Source organism: Neovison vison, chromosome X (assembly GCF_020171115.1).
Source record: "Neovison vison isolate M4711 chromosome X, ASM_NN_V1, whole genome shotgun sequence".
Lineage (NCBI taxonomy): Eukaryota > Metazoa > Chordata > Mammalia > Carnivora > Mustelidae > Neogale > Neogale vison.
This window is the reverse complement of record NC_058105.1, coordinates 5539689-5555546: the sequence shown is the minus strand read 5'-3', so window position 1 is coordinate 5555546 and position 15858 is coordinate 5539689. Positions and strand designations below refer to the sequence as shown.

The following is a 15858-nucleotide window of genomic DNA, read 5'->3' as shown; positions in this document are numbered from 1 at the left end:
TCTGGTCTGCTCCTTTCGCTCTTGTATCATGGCCCTGACAAATCATTAATTTGCTTAAGTTCTTCACCATGGGTACTCAGTAGCCTTTTACATTGTAACATCTAACATAGCTGCCTATCCTTCCTTCCTTTCGCCCATCAATCAGTCTGTCCATCCATTCATCTATCCATCCTGTCCACCTGTCCACCTTTTGCAGCCCAAGCACATAGTAGATATACAAAACAACTTCCTTGAATCAAATTTTCAGAATGACTTTTGACCTATTCCTGAATCAGTCACCCAAGTTCCAGTCTTGAATTACTTTGGGGTCCTGTCCCATACGGACCCCTGACTTGCCTGAGTTGGAAAGGAGAAGCAGGCTAATGTGCCCCACCACCTGTGAGGGTCCACAGTAGAGAGAAGGGTCTTGGACACTGTCCTCCCTTCCCCACTCCCTTTTAGGAGCCAAAGCGCCTAACAAATCCAAGTGAAGGGCTGGAGATAGATACATTTTTCCAAATGTATCCCCAAAGCAGACAGCCATCAGGAACTATGCAGGCAAAGAAGCATATTTGTTTGTTTGTTTGTTTGTTTCAGGAGAGACAGAGAGAGCACAAGCAAGGGCAGAGGCAAAGGGAGAAGCAGGTTCCCTGCTGAGTGGGGAGCCCACTGCAAGGCTTGATCCCAGGACTCTGAGATCATGACCTGGGCCCAAGGCAGACACTCAACTGACTGAGCCACCCAGGTGTCCCAAGAAGCACATTTAAAAAGTGCTAGTCCATTTCAGCTCTCTTGGACTCCATGTTTCCCTTCCTCTTCCAGTGATGCAGGCAATCACTGAGTTTTACCTCTAGAAAGGATTTAAAGGTCATATACTGCACTGGTCCAGTCACAGTCTTTAAATACAGTAATTCAACCCCAGAAGAAAAAAAATTTCAGAAAGCCCTCTATTCTTCTCAGCCCTTCATTGGAATGATGGGGCCCAGAGGGCCCAGAGAGGGTAGGGGACTTGCCCAAGGTCACACAGCAAGGTAGCAGAGCTGGGCCTGGCACCCAGGCTGCCTCCTCCCAGACACTGGTCCTGTTTCAGGACAGGGGAGGGGATGTGGCTAGGCTCAGATAAGAGGTGCGTGGGCTACAACCGAGGAAAACAGTCTCAGAGCTGGTGGCTGTGTGGGGATAAGCTGGGCAGATTTTGTAGATGCTCCATGAGTTAAAAGGGGCCAAACACAGACCCTTTCCTCTATTGTGGACCCTCACAGGTAGTGGGGCACATTGGGCTGCTTCTCCTCTCCAATTTGGACAGGTCAGGGGTCAGTATAAACCTGGAGCCCAGAGTAAATTTCAAAACAAACAAACAAACAAACAAACAATAAGCAAACATACCAAGTACTGTGGGTGCAAACAGTTGAGAAACTTACAGCTTCTTCTAGAGGAGACAAGCTGTTGCTCACTGCAAAATTAAGGGTGGGGTAGTTTTGGTTTTTTTCATAATGAAAATTAGCAAATATGAAGTCAAACCTAAAACAGCCCATATGTTTAAATTAAAATAATTCCAAATAACATGTCTCCAAAGTCCACATCCCTACACCCCTTATCCCAGTATTTTTTTTAAATCTCTTTTATCTTAAATTAGGCATTAGTACTAACAGAATTAAATATTTACTTTAGCTGGGAACAACTCTTTGTTACTGGAGGGTAAAGATGGGGGGCAAAAATCCTTTTAGATAAGCTACCATTTGATAGCTAGAAATCAAAATCACCCCATCTTCCCTTCTGCTGCCCACACGCTGGAGGCTCAATGATGCTTCTGTAAGAGCCTGTGAACCGGTGACACAAACAGCTCCAGGGTGGGCTGGGAGTGGGAAGGCCTGAGTCCTGGACTAGTTCAGCCCCAGCATCCTCATGTGTAAAACCAGGGGTCTCTAAGGGAACTTCCACTTTTCCCTTTCTTTGGTCCTGCATAACACATACCAATTGCTTTTATCTTTACCCGAACTTCCAGAACTCTTCTTGGCCATATAACAGTCGTAGCCCCCACCTACCAACCTAACACAAACCTCCCACATTGTCAAGTCTCTGGTCGTTTCAAAAAGAGCAAATGATGATTTATCATTTTCAAACATTTTAAGTAACTTAAGAGTTTAATTCGCAACTCATAGCACTGTGGGATGTTATGGCTGGAGGAGCCCTTCAGATTTCCCCTAGTCAAGTCCTTCATTGTACAGATGGGGAAACTGAGGCTCAGAGCTAGATTCCCCCCCCCAGTGGATGTTCTACCCACTACAGCACAAAGAATCCCGCCCAGACTCAAAGCTGGTCCCAAACAGTGACTCTTCCAAAGGGTAAGATTAACTCTCAGGATCTCCAAGCTCACGTTGATTACTGGACGATGCCTCCAACTGCTGGAGGCAGCGACTTTCCACTAACTTGCTCGACTCCTCTCCCTCCAGAAGAGTCATAAAGCAGAGGCCCAGACACTACAGCAAGGGACAGAGCGGGCACCGCTCTGCATAAGGACCCAAAACTGAATACTCATCTTCACCATGACCCTGACTTACCCAGCCCTGGCAAATCTGGCTTTCTTTAGCAAAAGAAACAAAGGATGGGGGGGCTGGGGGGCGAATACCTCAATCTATGCAAACCAGTTCAAAGCAAACCAGCACTCATCTCTTCATCAAGGAGAGGGAAAGCCCGAGCTCCCAGCAACATACTCCCTTCCCAGAGGTTCTACCTTGAGTGTGGGGGGATGGGCATAACCAGATCAGCAAATGTGAGTCACCACACAGGGGACATCCTTTGAGGGTTCAAATGGCTTCCCACACCTGCTCTCCATGTTCTCGGCTGGCTTTCAGGACCTGAGCACTCATTAGGGCCAGGTTAATTGGATGACAGGGTGGTCTTTAAGAGAGGTAAAAAGCCCTTACTGTAAGGGGGAGTGCACAGCCCCACTCAGAGCCTCAGTTTCCCCTCTGTGATTTATGAGCCCTTCTGGCCTTGCTATGAGAAGCCTTTCCACATTTACAGGGTTGGACAGGGATGGTGGGGGAGGTTCTCTGAATCGCACCCTGAATCGCACCCAGCACATGCCCCACCCCTCCTCTTGAGGTTTCTCTCCAAAGAGAACATGATGCCCCCCATCTCCCAGGAAGGGCCCCGGCCAGACATACGGGCAGGTCCACCACCCAGTTTTCACAAGGAGCTGGTCGGCCCTTTTCAGTGATTTAGGGGGAGTCAAAGACCCACTTTTCCCTCCTGATGCCAGGTGTGACAGTGGAAATGTAGAAACCCCAACTAAATCAGTGGCCCTCTCAGATCCCATTTACTAACTTCCGTGGCAGGCAGACATGGAACCTCCTCCAGGGCCTTGGGCCAGACGCACACTGCCTGGCCCCACTCAGGAGCTGCAGAAGGCTGGACAAGCAGGATCTCTAAGCAGGCAAATCCTGCAGAGTGTCTAGATCCCAGAAACACTGCATGACCTTCCAAGCCAGGAATTCTCTCATGCTAGTTTTCTTGGGTGTACCTCACACAATGATAAAAAGAAGGAACAAGAGGACTTTTGGTGTCAAAGGAGACCTGCTTTTCTTTTGTTACAATTCTCAGGCCACATGGGAAGGCAAAACGGAGAGTGGCCAGTGACCCTAAAGATAGGAACCCCTGAGTGTGTCCTGAGCCTGATGTCTGCAAGACCATGTTACCAACACCTGCACTTTGGAATCCCCCATGATGCTATTACGCTGGGCGGGACTGGTCTTCTCATATGCCCATCTGTCACCCAAGGGCCCTGCAGCTCAGGTAGGGGCAGGGACTTGCCGAAAATCCCGCGGCTGGTCCATGATCTTTGCCAGAAGGCAAAGCTCTTTGTTCCTCCAACCACATCACAGTGTCTCTACACCCAGGAGGTGACCAGGGATGGTTGTGCAATCTGCACAGCCCAAAGCACTACACTGAGGCGTTCTTAGCCTGTCTCAAAGAATCCCTGAGGGAACCATGAATGGGCTTCCAGAAAGGTCTATGAGCTCCTGAAATTAGATGCAGCATTGCATATTCTTGTGTGGTGGTCTGAGAAGACCCACAACTTTCATTAGATTCCAAAAGAAGGCTGTGACCCAAGAAAGGCAAGGACTGTCCCCGCTCCAGAGAGATAGGAATTATCTTTGTCATGATTTGGGGCTCAGGAGATGAGCTGGAGTTGGCATCCCTGGGGGCAAGCTCAGGAGAGCCGTGGCAGCGAGGTGGTCCTAGCTCTTCTCCAACCTCATGATCAGAATGAGCTTTATGCATGGCATGGTGCCACTTGCTGAGGGGGCTATCCAATAGGACCTCCCTAATCACTGAACACCTCCTACTGGCATCCTAAAAAGAGATGCTCTCCAAGACATGGCAACCCTTACATCCCATAATTCAAGTTGGAGGTTCCAGCTTCTCCCGAGGCAGGGAATCACCGCGAGACATACAGGGCTGAGGAGGGCACCCTTGCAGGTAAGGGGGAGGGGTTGTGAGGGGCAGGGGCAGGCCCAGGAGCCAGGAAGGGTGAGGTGCGGGCACTGAACCCAAATTTGTTCTGCTCAGGATTTTGCAAAGAGCCAGTCCACAGACGTGACTGAAAAGGTCGGAAAGCCTGTCCCCAGTCATGTGGGGGTCAAGGGCTTCAGACCCAGCCCTTCCTACCTGGGTACACCTTCCCAAAAGGGTGTGGTGAGGATGAGAGAGACGTCAGCTTCTAGTTCTCTACTTCCGGGGTGACATGTGATGTAGAAGGCAAAGTGCCCCACAGGAAAAGTCCGGCTGACCTGGTTAGCCTCCGCTGTGGACTCAAAACCACGACCGGGCACTGGCGGCAAAGGACGCTTTGAGGGCCTCCAGGCCTGGGTGCGAGAAGCCAGCCATCCTGGCTGTCCCGGGGAGGGGAATAGCCTCTGGCTCCCACACCCACTGCTGCTGTTTGGCGAGCGAGAGAGGAGAGAGGACGGAGAGTGTTGTAGGGCTGCCAAAGGGCAGTCACTCGGGAGGGATGCAGGGAGGAGGAGAGAGAGAGAAGTCTGCTGGGAGGCTCCTGTTGCGGGAGGGGGGTGAGCCCTGGGGAGTAGACCTGGGGGAGACTCCAGCTTGACCTCACCTGGGCTATGGGCGCAGCGCCCACCACCCCGCCTCCGAGAGCGGCAGGCAGGGCCCCGCCCCCCTCCAGGGGACTCAAGGGGCCAAGGCCAGGTGGCAAGAGGGCCCTGACACTCCTCCACAGTGTCAGGGCTGTGGCAGCCATTGAGCCGCTAATGCTCTTTACCCCACCGCTGGGGCGTCCCTAGAAACAACCGGATTGCTCACTTTCATTCAAACAGCAGCGTGATTGTTCTAGCACCAAGTGTGTCAGATCTGACTCCATCATATCCCCCAAATTAATTTTCAAGCGGTGGCGAAATGAAATGGCATACTTCCTTGAGCTTTTGTTACAACATGTTCGTGCAGCAAACTGAGAAGCAAATGTAGTAATTAGAGGTTAAATTAATCCTTGACAGACAAGCAGCTTAGAAACACAGTGGCCTCCTCCCCGAACCCAGCGCCACGCATGCCAGTCTCCCACGTGACGCTGGCAGGCGCGCCACAACGACTGTTCCACTTCAGATTCCAAGGTCGGCGCTGCAACTTCCAGAGGCAGATACTAACACAGAGATCTCCTTAGGAGCAAAACCCAAACAATCCCCCAAACAGCCAACAGAGCCCACCCAGCCGAGCCCTCCAAGGGGCTGGCTGCCCGACTCTCGACTCTCCATCAGCAACTTAAGAACAAGAGCAGACACACTCCTTTCTGAGGCCCTGAGGCCCGGGCACCCCACTGCCCCTTAGCTTACAACCTGCCCTCTTGGCTCCCTGCGACTTGGAACTCGGATTGTCATCTGCCCCTGCGCCTTCCTAACAGGGCTCCTAAGCAGCGCGCACCGTTCCCCCCACCCCCACATTCGCTCTCCCTCAAGAGGAGAGTCCTGTGCGCCCACAGCAGATGCGCGAAGCGCGTGTTCTGGACTCAGATGGTTGACGGAGACTCAGGGTCCTCTCAGTAAAGTCAGGCCTCTCCCCTCTCTGGGCCTCACTCTCCTCTTCTGTAAAGTCACAGGACTCTACTCTCCCAGCTAGAACATTGTGCGTCTTTTACTGTAGGAGTCTGGAACCATGTGCAGGCACTATAGGCAACAGACTAATGGGGCCACATAAAGCAAGGCAGAGCGGATTCCAAGCCCACCCCTCTGTGTCACCGAGCCTCTGAAAGAAGCTTGGGGTGGGGGGTTCAGGTTCAAACACTGGGCAAAATAAGAAAGTAGATGCCATTCACGAGCTCACGCCCCATGGCATCCAGTGGCCTTCTCTAGAGTCGGCAAAAATGTGTCCCTATGGCCCAGTGTCCAGGTACTTGCACAGGCGGAGGGAAGGAGGAAACACAAGGGCCAGCTGGCCAGCCCTCCTTCTAGTCTGATGGAATCCCATGGTCAGCCGCATCCTCCTCTGGGCCTCATGGACAAGTTCTCAGGGTTCAGAAAACAGCATTGCCCAACCCCCCACTTAATGGTTATTTACTGGGCAGAGTGGGAAGTGGGGCACACTGGGAGGGGAAGGCAGCTGGGCCCCCCCACCCTGAGAAAATTTCCAGGCTGGGACCTAGGCTGTACAGAAAGGGGCACTGACTGCCCCCGGGGTCAAAAGGCAGCAGCCAGAGCAGGACTGTGCTGCTGTGGGTGGGCGGAGGAGCCCACCCTCATGCGGGCCGGTGGGGAAGGGGAATCTGAAGCTGGGGTTCCTGAGAGGCCCCGAGGAACTCCTCTGGGCAAGGAAAGTTCTCACAGACTTCACAAAAGGCTTTTTCCTTCTGGTGCCCCTTAGACCCTGTCTCTGGAAGCTCCTACTCTGGGGAGTCCAGGGTCAGCAAAGCCCCTCACTACGCCTCACCCTGGGAGATCTTTGGAGGCTGCGACGAATGTGATTGCTTTGGAAAATCTGAACAGGTCAGATTTTAAGGGTGGACTTGGGGCCCAAAGGAAATCAGGGAGGCTCTGTGAGCAGGGAGAAAAAAGAAAGCACCAGCATGGGGGAGGAGGACGCCCGACTTCTGAGCTCAGAAGCCCCAGGCTGCTCATTTGGAAGCAGGACACCACTGCGACCACGGGCCCGTGGTCCTCGCAAGTAAAGACCATGTAAATGTAACACAAGCGACAGGCCCTCACCTCCATGGGACCCCTGATCCACCCGCCAGCGGCTCTGTGGGAACTCTTCTTCCTTTGCCACAGTTGCAACCAAACAAGGACAGGAGTGACAACAGCAACAAGTGATAAGCCTTGCTAGACAACCCCACTGGGTTCAAGTAGGTTCAGGAAGCTTCCCTACTCAGGACCTGAAGATGTTTCAGGACTCAATGTCTGCAAAATCAGACTGCTTCCAAGTGAGCTTCGAGAGGCTTCTTTCCTACCATACAGCTGACTGATGCTGCCTAGGTTACCCTGGGTGTCGGCGCTGGAAGGGGGGTGATGGGAATCAGTTTATTGTGCTGGTGCATGGTAACGGGCTCCTGCTTCCCGCCATCTATCTCCCTCCCCGGCCACATCTGTCTGCTCCAACAAACACTCAGCCTTTTCTGCTTGGATAAGGAGATTTTCTAGTTACATCCATTATATGTGTATCAACATTTATGGCAGCAAGATAATTGCCAAAGAGCTCAGAGGATAAAAGGTCCTCCTTCATAACGTTTGCATCGCCCCCCCTCCACGTTTAAAAAAATCAATATTAAAATCAAGCAAGAATTCTTGCATGGCTGCTGCGTCCTCAAAGTTGGAAATGTGATTTTTAGAAAACACCCAGCTGGACCCAGACGAAAAGAAAAGGTTTGACAGTGAGTTCAGAGCCCCAACTCCAGCGGGGCTCGCGTGTGTAGACGGAAGTCCTTTTTGTCCTTGAAACCTTTGCTAAATAGCTGCAAAGCAGCAAATCTGCTATTAAATGAGTCCTTTGGAAACATGCCAGTCTAATTTCAAAGAGTTTAGATCCCGTTATCTGAAAACCGACCCAGTGACTAGGAGGCCTTCAGTCAATAGGCCCTGAGATCCCCAGATTAGGGGTACTGGACAAGAAGCCCTCCAGGATGCCTCACAGCCTCCACCATCTCTGTTTCTGGGGAGAAGTTCACACCAGCAAAAGACACAAAGAGAGGGAGCACTTCCCATTTTTATACTGTTTTCATTGGCTCTCTGCCATTTTTTCCTCCTCCCTCTTCTTGCTGCCCCTCAGAATCTCAGCCCCATTTCTTTGTACATGCAACCATTTTCCCCAAAGGTGTTTTACTTTCACAGAAAATGACTATTTCATTTACAAATCACAGTGTGTTAGAGATGGAAGGGACTCGCAGGTCATGAAGGAGGGCAGGGAGGGAGATAAGAGGAGCAAAGAGGGGGATGGACTTGCCCAAGATCACTCAGCTAATTAGGGGGGAAAGTATTCTAGAACACAAGTTTCCCAGCTCCTAGGCTAATTATCCTTCCAATGTACTGCTGCAGGAAAAAAAAAAATGAAAATCAGACTCTTTAAAAAGAAAAAAAAAAAAAGGAAGGTTAACTGCATAGAGGAAGCCCCTTTAAAAAAGGAGGGTAGTCCAACTATTGTCAGAACCACTGATCTAAGATCAGTTTGCCCATTTCATAACCCTGAACAGCCACTAAGTTTCCTAGGGATGATCTAATAACAGGTGCATTTTAAGCCTTTGGGTGATTTGCTTAAAATGGGAAAAAACTAAACATGCTGGCCAGGCTTGAAAAAAAAATCCCTTTCCATATTGAAAAGGATGGACAAGAGTAGATCTCCTACCTGAAGATGCAGTGAACACGTAGCCCCCACCCCCACCCCAGCAACAGGCTATTTCCTGGTTGAGTTTAAAAATTCAATGACGTTCCTGTTTCAACCCACACATCTGTGTCACTGTCAGCGTCAGTGGCAGGAAAACAGACGAAGTCACCCTTTGCTAATGATTTCCTAACATGGAATTTCCTTGTATCTCCTGAAGCCTTTCTTCTTCTAAAGCCAAACTGTTTTTCCTCCTCTCAAACACATTGTACTGAAGGAAAACTGAAAATGGTCATGGCCGGAAGGGATGATTTCTGAGGAGATCTTATAAGGAAGAGCTGCAGATCTTTGTGATATTTTTAATATGTGTGTGTTGGGGGTGGGGGAGAAGAGCTGCTAGTTCTTTTAAAGCCAATAGGAACAAAACAGAGAGATTTCCTCCTAGGCATCTGGAAATATCTCAGCCCCTCTCCTGCCTCCTTCTTCCCAAGTTCCACTTGGAGCAACATTCTTTTATCAGTATTAAAGGGAACATCCGCACTGTCCTACTGTCGGTTGGCAAGGGGAGCACAGGGAGAGAAGCCAAGTCAGCACCCAGAGTAGGGACAGGCGTGGGGAGAACCACCAAAACAGAAAACAATGTAGAAGCCCATCTCCTTTCTCCTCTGGAGAATATTCTATTTAATATGCAAACTGGTCATCAAGAGAAAAGAGGGATGTTACTTTAAGGCAAAGAAGCTGATTAGCTGCTCCGGCTGGCAGCAAACAGCTGGTCTGTCCGGCAGGTTCAAGGCCATTTTTGCTACTCTCTTATGGAGGCACCATATGTTCCATCTCGCACATCAGCAGCTTTATTTTCCAATGATCTTGCTCCAGAAGGGAAGCACAAAAGGGGGAGGAGAAGGTAGAACCTGTGGTTTACCATCTGAGTACTTCCTTGTGGTTTTAGATGCAGTTGGGATGGGGGGGGGGGTCCAGGACATTAACGCTTCACCTTCGATTCTAAACACCAGAGAACAAATGTTTGACCAATACTGTCCACTAACCTCCAGAGATGGGAGTGGAGTGGATTAGGGGAAATAAATTAAAAAAGGCACAAATAATATCCCGCCCGAGATTAAAGGGGAAGGGGGAGGGAGGCGGCGAGAGAGCGGGAGGAATTCGACTTCACTCTTTGGACCCCGCCCACTTCTCCCTATTTGTCAATTTTTCTTATTGTCAGTATTCCTTGTCCCAACAGAACAAAACTTTAGGAGAGAAGCGGACAGCTTTGGGTGGGTAGAGGCGGAGGCGGGGCAGGCTGACAGAATGGCGAAAGGTTACTTCTAACAGGTTTAACATTCCTCAGTGCAAGTGCGTGTTCCCGTAAGTTTGGCGGGGCGGGGAGAGAGCAGGTGTAGGGGATGGGGCCCGCTAAATCCTCAGTCCAACTAATGCCAGCTGCCCACGCGTGGTGGGCACCCCCAACTGTCCCGCACTGGATCCGTGCGGAGGCGACACACCCACGCACGGTCCCCACAGCCCGTCTAGGCTGCACGAACCTCGGAGGTGGCCGTTCCGACTCCCTCCCTGCCTCCAGACAAAGGGGGACGGCGGAGCGTTCGAGTCCCGGTGTGTGTCGTGGTAGGTGGGGGGAGAGGGTGGCCGGCAGGAGGGCGCAGGAAGGAGTGAGTGTAGCCGCAGGGTGGCGAAAGCCTCACAGTCACTGCCGTCGTCTCAGCCACCCGCGGGCGCGACAGCCGCCGGGAGCGGTGAGGTGAGGGACCCGGGCTGCAAAGCGAAACCGAGGAAAGGGCGCCCCCTATGCCCGCGTCCGGCGAGCGCAGCCGCGAGCTGCGACTGCCCTTCCCGCGGAGCGTGCTCGGCCTCTGGCCTCCGCGTCCTCCCGCTCGCCGCACCGCCTGCCAGGCCGTCCCGGCCGCTGGAGCCCCGGGTGTCCGCTTCGGACAGGCGGGGCGCGCCCTGGGCGCTAGGAGCCAGGGGCTCCCCACGCCTTCTGGGGTTCCTGGGGAAGGTTTCCGAAACACAACCCCCTCCCCCACCGCCTACACTTGCCCTCCTGTCCCAAGCGGCTCAAGGCCGCTGGGAGGCAGCCGCCCCCGCCCCCCTGCCTCTGCGTCCCTTTCCCCCTTCCCTCTCTCCAGCCTCCAGGGAAACAAAGGGGCTTTTTATAAAGCGGATTGTTGGCGGCTGCGGCGGCGGGGGTAGGAGGGAGGGGGGATCTATAAAGACAAGAAGAGGTGGGGTGGGGGGAGAAGCTGCGCGGCCTCCGGGAGCCCCAAGCGGCCGGGCGGCTGGGAAGCCCCCGCGGGTGCGCGGCCCACCCCGCCCGGCCCGTGGGCTCTCGGGCGGCGGCCCGCGCCTGCCAAGGGTTGGGCTGCGCCGCTGCGATGCTGCCCGCCGGCTCGCCGCAGCCCGGGAACACGATTGCTCGGGCCGCGGGGCCGGGGCGGTGGGGACCGCACAATTCCCGCGGGGGTCTCCCCTGGGAGACCTGGGCCCTCTTCCCAGCCAACTCTTTCGAAATTGCTTAGGCTCAGGGAGACTTTGCGTCTTTGTTCCAGCGCGGCCGCCTCTCGTTCGATCGGCTCGCTCGCCCTCGCAGACAATGTCCCGGAGCCGGCCTCGGTCGGCTACCCGCAAAGGACATGTTCGCTGTAGAGACGGCACCCCGGGGGGATTCCTTCTGCTGCCAAACAACGACGACAAGCCACCCCAGCAAGTGGAGTCCCTTCTTCCCCACGTCCCCCAGCCATCCTGCACTCCCTCCCGCTCACACACTCACACCCACACTCGGGGCGCCCGGCTCAGCCTCACGGAGCTGCGGGAGCGCGGTGAGGCTAAGCCCCCGGCCCGAGGTGCGTCAGTCTGCTCAGGTTCCGACGACTTCAGGGCAGTTTTCTGGCAAGCTAATCCTATTAGTGTCTGCTCAGTCCGCATTTAACCACCGATCAAAATCAGACGGTCCGGCCAGCTTTCCAAGTGGCTTCGGACACACTGCATCGGGACAGAGCCTCACGGAGCCAACTGGCCCAGAAAAGTATTTGGCGGCGCTCCGGGGGGCTTCCCGCCCGCCCTTGCCGGCGCCGGGCGCCGGGCTCTGCCGACGCTCGGAGGCCTGGGAGCTAGGAGCGCGGGGGCGCCGGGAGCTCCGGGCAGGAGCCCAGTCGGGGCTGCCTTGAGCCGCCAGCACTGTTCGGGGCTGCTCTCCAGAGGAGGATTTGGCAGGGGAGGGAGCGCCAGGCAGCGGGCTCGGCGCACGCACACTCCACACTCCCGCTCAGTGGCGGCAAACCGGCTTGGGGTGTGTGTGTGGGGGGGGTGGAATCCTGTGCCCAGCGCCCACTGTCGACTGGCCCAGGCTCAGGGAGCTGGCATGCGATGGGAGCATCGCCGGTGGCATCCGGGCCGCCAGCAGCCAGGGGGGCACCGGAACGGAGTGGGAGCCTCCCGGTGAGCCGGGAGCAGCCCGTGTGGCTCGCGCCCCTCTGCCTTCGGCAACAGCCCCCCCCCCGCCCCCGGTACTTAACTGCCCCCGCTCGGTTCCAGACACCCGATGGGCGCCAGGGAGCAGGCAGAGGCCGAAGTCCTGGGCGATGGGAGCTGCGCCCAGGCCGACCCGGCCAGTTTGAGAGGGGGGCCGGCTGCGCGGAGCGCCAGGTGGGCTGTGTGCTCGGAGCAAACTTTGGGGTCCCCCAGCTCCTATGCGACGGGAACCACAAGTAGGGGCCACAAATGCACCCCGGAGCCCCCAGAGCAGCCGGACCTCCCGCTCCCGCCCTCAGTCTTACCGTGCTGCGGAGCTCCCTGGCGGTGGCGGGGGCAGTGCCCGAGGGGCGGGCGGCAGCCGGCGCAGGCAGCCTGGCCTCGGGCACTCGCTGAGCGGCCCGGCCCGGTTGCAGATCACCCCCTGGCTAGCGGCCGGTGCCCCCGCGCCCGCCCGCCGCGGGCTGCTTCAGCTCGCGGCCAAGTTCATGCCGGCGGCGCTGCAGTGGCGGCCTCAATCTGCTCGCTCCATTCCCACCGCCCGGCTCCGCGCCGCGCGCCCGGAAGGTGGAGTTTCGGGGGTTTAAGTTACTGATAGGCATTTCTCACTGCTGTGTCACTCGGGGAGGAGGAGACACGCACGCCGCACACTCACACACCCTCACACTCACGGCGACGAGCGGCTCCGGCCTTAAAGGGGAAGCCGCGCTGCCCCGCCCGCGACCCCGCCAGACCTGAGCCCCCAAACGCCGAGTTTCCAGGCCGGATGGGGCTGGGGGCGGCGGAAGCGCGGCGACCACCCAAGGGGCCTCCCCGGCCCTCCTGCCACTCTTTGAAAGGGAAGACGGCCGCAGGATGGCTTCGCTGCGGTCGCCCCGTTTCTCCAGCGCACTGGAGCCAGGGCAACTGGGGAGTGCGGAAGGGAAGGAAGGGCCACGGTCTCGCTTACCTCGGTGGCTCCGCGCGCAGCGGGAGGCGATGGGTGCCCTCGGCGGCAGGTGGCCCGTCTAGACGGTGCGCTGGTGGGGAGGAGCGACAGCGGGGTGACGGAGGGCCCCTGGGCACGGGCTGATGGAGCTCGCCCGAGGGCAGCAGGCGGAGCCCCGCGCACTTGGGAAATCCGCACGCGGCAGGTAGCCTTCCCGCGTCTGGGCAGAGCAGGCTGCTAAACCGTGCGCGTCCCTGACAGACGGAGAGCGATCGGGGAGAGCGGGAGAGCCAGCACTCATCAGCAACAGGGCGAGACAGCGCGCGAGTCTGGCAGACACCGAGAGGGACAGAGGGAAGGACGGAAACCGAGAGAGACACCGGCAGACCGAGAGAAAAGGACGGAACGACGGAGACAGAGTGCCAGAGGGACGCCACGGGGGAGAGAGGGAGGGGTGAGAGAGCGAGAGCAGATCCCTGGAAGACACCAGAGCGTCACAGGGACCGGAGTCTCACCGTAAAGTAGCCTGTCCAATCCCCCCCAACCCCCCCACATCCCTTTCCCATTCTGAGCAGAAACTGACCCCAGAACTGGCGGCCGGACCCCCTCCCCTCCTCGGCCTGGGAGGGCGCTCACCTTCAGTGGTGGCTGCTGGGTGGGTAGCACCGTCCCACGCCTCCGCTAGCTGACTCCCGCTTGGACAACCAAGTCGACCTGCTGTGAGGGCAGTGGGGACCAGTGCTCTCAGGTGGCGGCTACTGAACAGCACTGCGCCCCACCCCCCCACGCCTCGCCTGGCATCCTCCTTCCCCCTCTCCTGTCCCCCACCCTCGCCATCCCCTCCCCCACTGCCCGCCCCCACCTCCGCCTCCGTGCAGACCCTGTCTGTGCTGCCCGCCGGTAAGCTCAGCCAGGAAGGAGCCCAGGAGCGCCAGCCAGTCTCCCTCCCCACTGGCCCGGGGCTGCGAAGCCCCTTCCCAAGCTAGGCTGGACCGGCCCCCTCTCTGAGAGGGGTTATCCCAGGGCAGACACCTGCGGCTTCTGTAGGAACACGAGTTCCTTGTGAACCGCCCAGCGGGTCAGAGCACGCTATCCGCCCTCTGCCCTGGCGCGGAGGCCAGCGGCTCCCCTCCCCCCATACTGGGGGGCACTGGCCCGCGCCCCTTCTCCAGGGTTCCCGGCCGGACTGCGTTTCCTAACCTGGTTTTCCTGGGTGGTAGCAGCGGCGGGGGCTGAGCTCAGCCCACGGACGCCGCGTCTGGTCCGACAGCAGCGCCTGTGAAAGCCCCAGAGCCCAGTCACAGCTCCTGCCCGCACCTCTGAGTAGCGACCTGTCTCCACCACATCTGGTCGCCCTCGGCCGCCGAGGGCCAGGAATAAAGGGGTGGGCCCGCCGCCCACTCGGCCCCTCCTTCTCTCTGCGCCCACGCCCTCGGCCCCGCGGGAATCGCTGGGGCCCCCTATGAGAACCAACCAAAGTCCCTTCGTGGGCTACGTAGGCGCGACGGAGCTGGGCGCTTGCCTCCGAGAGCGTTTCCCAAAGTTCCCAGGTTGTGGAGCGGCGTCAGCGCCTACAGCAGCGAGACACAGGTGTCAGACCCCTTCTCTGCAGCCCGCGTGCGCCTGGGCGAGCAAGGCCCAAAGAGGCACCTTGCAGGTGCAAGGCTCAGCCGGGCTGTTGGGTAGTTCTCCACCTTGGCGGGGTCCAGCCGAGGCAGCTCTGGAAAGGGCCGTGGGCCTGGAGTAGTTACTGCTCTCCTGATGGAACTGACAGCAGTCCCTGCCTTCACCCCTGACAAGGCCCAAGTGGGCTCCTGATCCCTGGCCTGTCCCTTCCTGCAAAGATGGGGAGTCATCCAATTGCCACCATGACCCCTTCAGCAAGAGAGAACTCCGGAGAGTCTTGAAGACAATATAATTAAACCTAGCGGCCCCAGGCTGAATAACGGTCTATCAGCATTGCAGAGTGCTTTTAAAAATTCTTCCCACTCCTCAGAGTGCACTGGTCCAGGAGGGTGAAGACGGGGCTCTGTTCCCAGACACTTCCACTCCACTCTCATGTCGCTTCCCCTCTGCTTCCCCAGTGGGGTGGGTGATGTCCACATCCCCAGTGTACTGGGAGCTTGAGAGATGACAGGTGCACCCCTGTCAGTCAGCCCCCCTGCCTGGGCCACCACTAGACCTCTCCAACTCCAATGTCTCCTCAATGCCACCTCAGTTCACAACACCTCCATCACTCAGTTGCCCCAGCTGGGTTCCCTGCTGTCTTCCTTGATTCTTCTCTTCCGCTCTCACCCCACATCCAGAGAAACAGACAATTCTGCTTCCACCTGTAATTGCATCCACACTCAGAGCCTTCTCTCCTTCTCCACTACTGCCCTTGCTCCCCGCCACCAGCATCTAACCCTAACAGGTGGCTCTGTTTCCTACCTCCCCCCAGTCGCCTCTTCTCCAAATCCCGGTCGGATTCCTGATGTCTGTGCACCTGCCGTGGCTCCCTGTTTCACTTGGTGACAGGGAATTGCTTCTGGTGGCCTAAAAGGGCCCGTATGCCATGCCCCCCTCCCCAGTCTGGATGGTATCATCTTCCCTCTTGCCCTCCCTCTCTCTGCAAGTGAGCTCCAGGCTTCCCAACTCTTCCC

At 56.6% G+C, this 15858-nt stretch overlaps 1 protein-coding gene across 3 annotated transcripts in view; it reads right to left on the bottom strand.

The window, feature by feature from the left end:
* The window catches only part of MAMLD1 (mastermind like domain containing 1), a 109625-nt gene extending 96851 nt beyond the window's left edge, over nucleotides 1-12774 (bottom strand). The window contains exon 1 of one of the 3 annotated variants that reach the window (XM_044235296.1): nucleotides 12594-12774. The gene's annotated coding sequence lies outside the window, so the exon portion shown is untranslated. Of the gene's footprint in view, nucleotides 1-4653; nucleotides 4684-12593 lie in introns of those variants that run through there. The other 2 variants (XM_044235294.1, XM_044235295.1) reach the window with 2 other exon arrangements.
* Between the last annotated feature and the right edge of the window lie 3084 nt (nucleotides 12775-15858).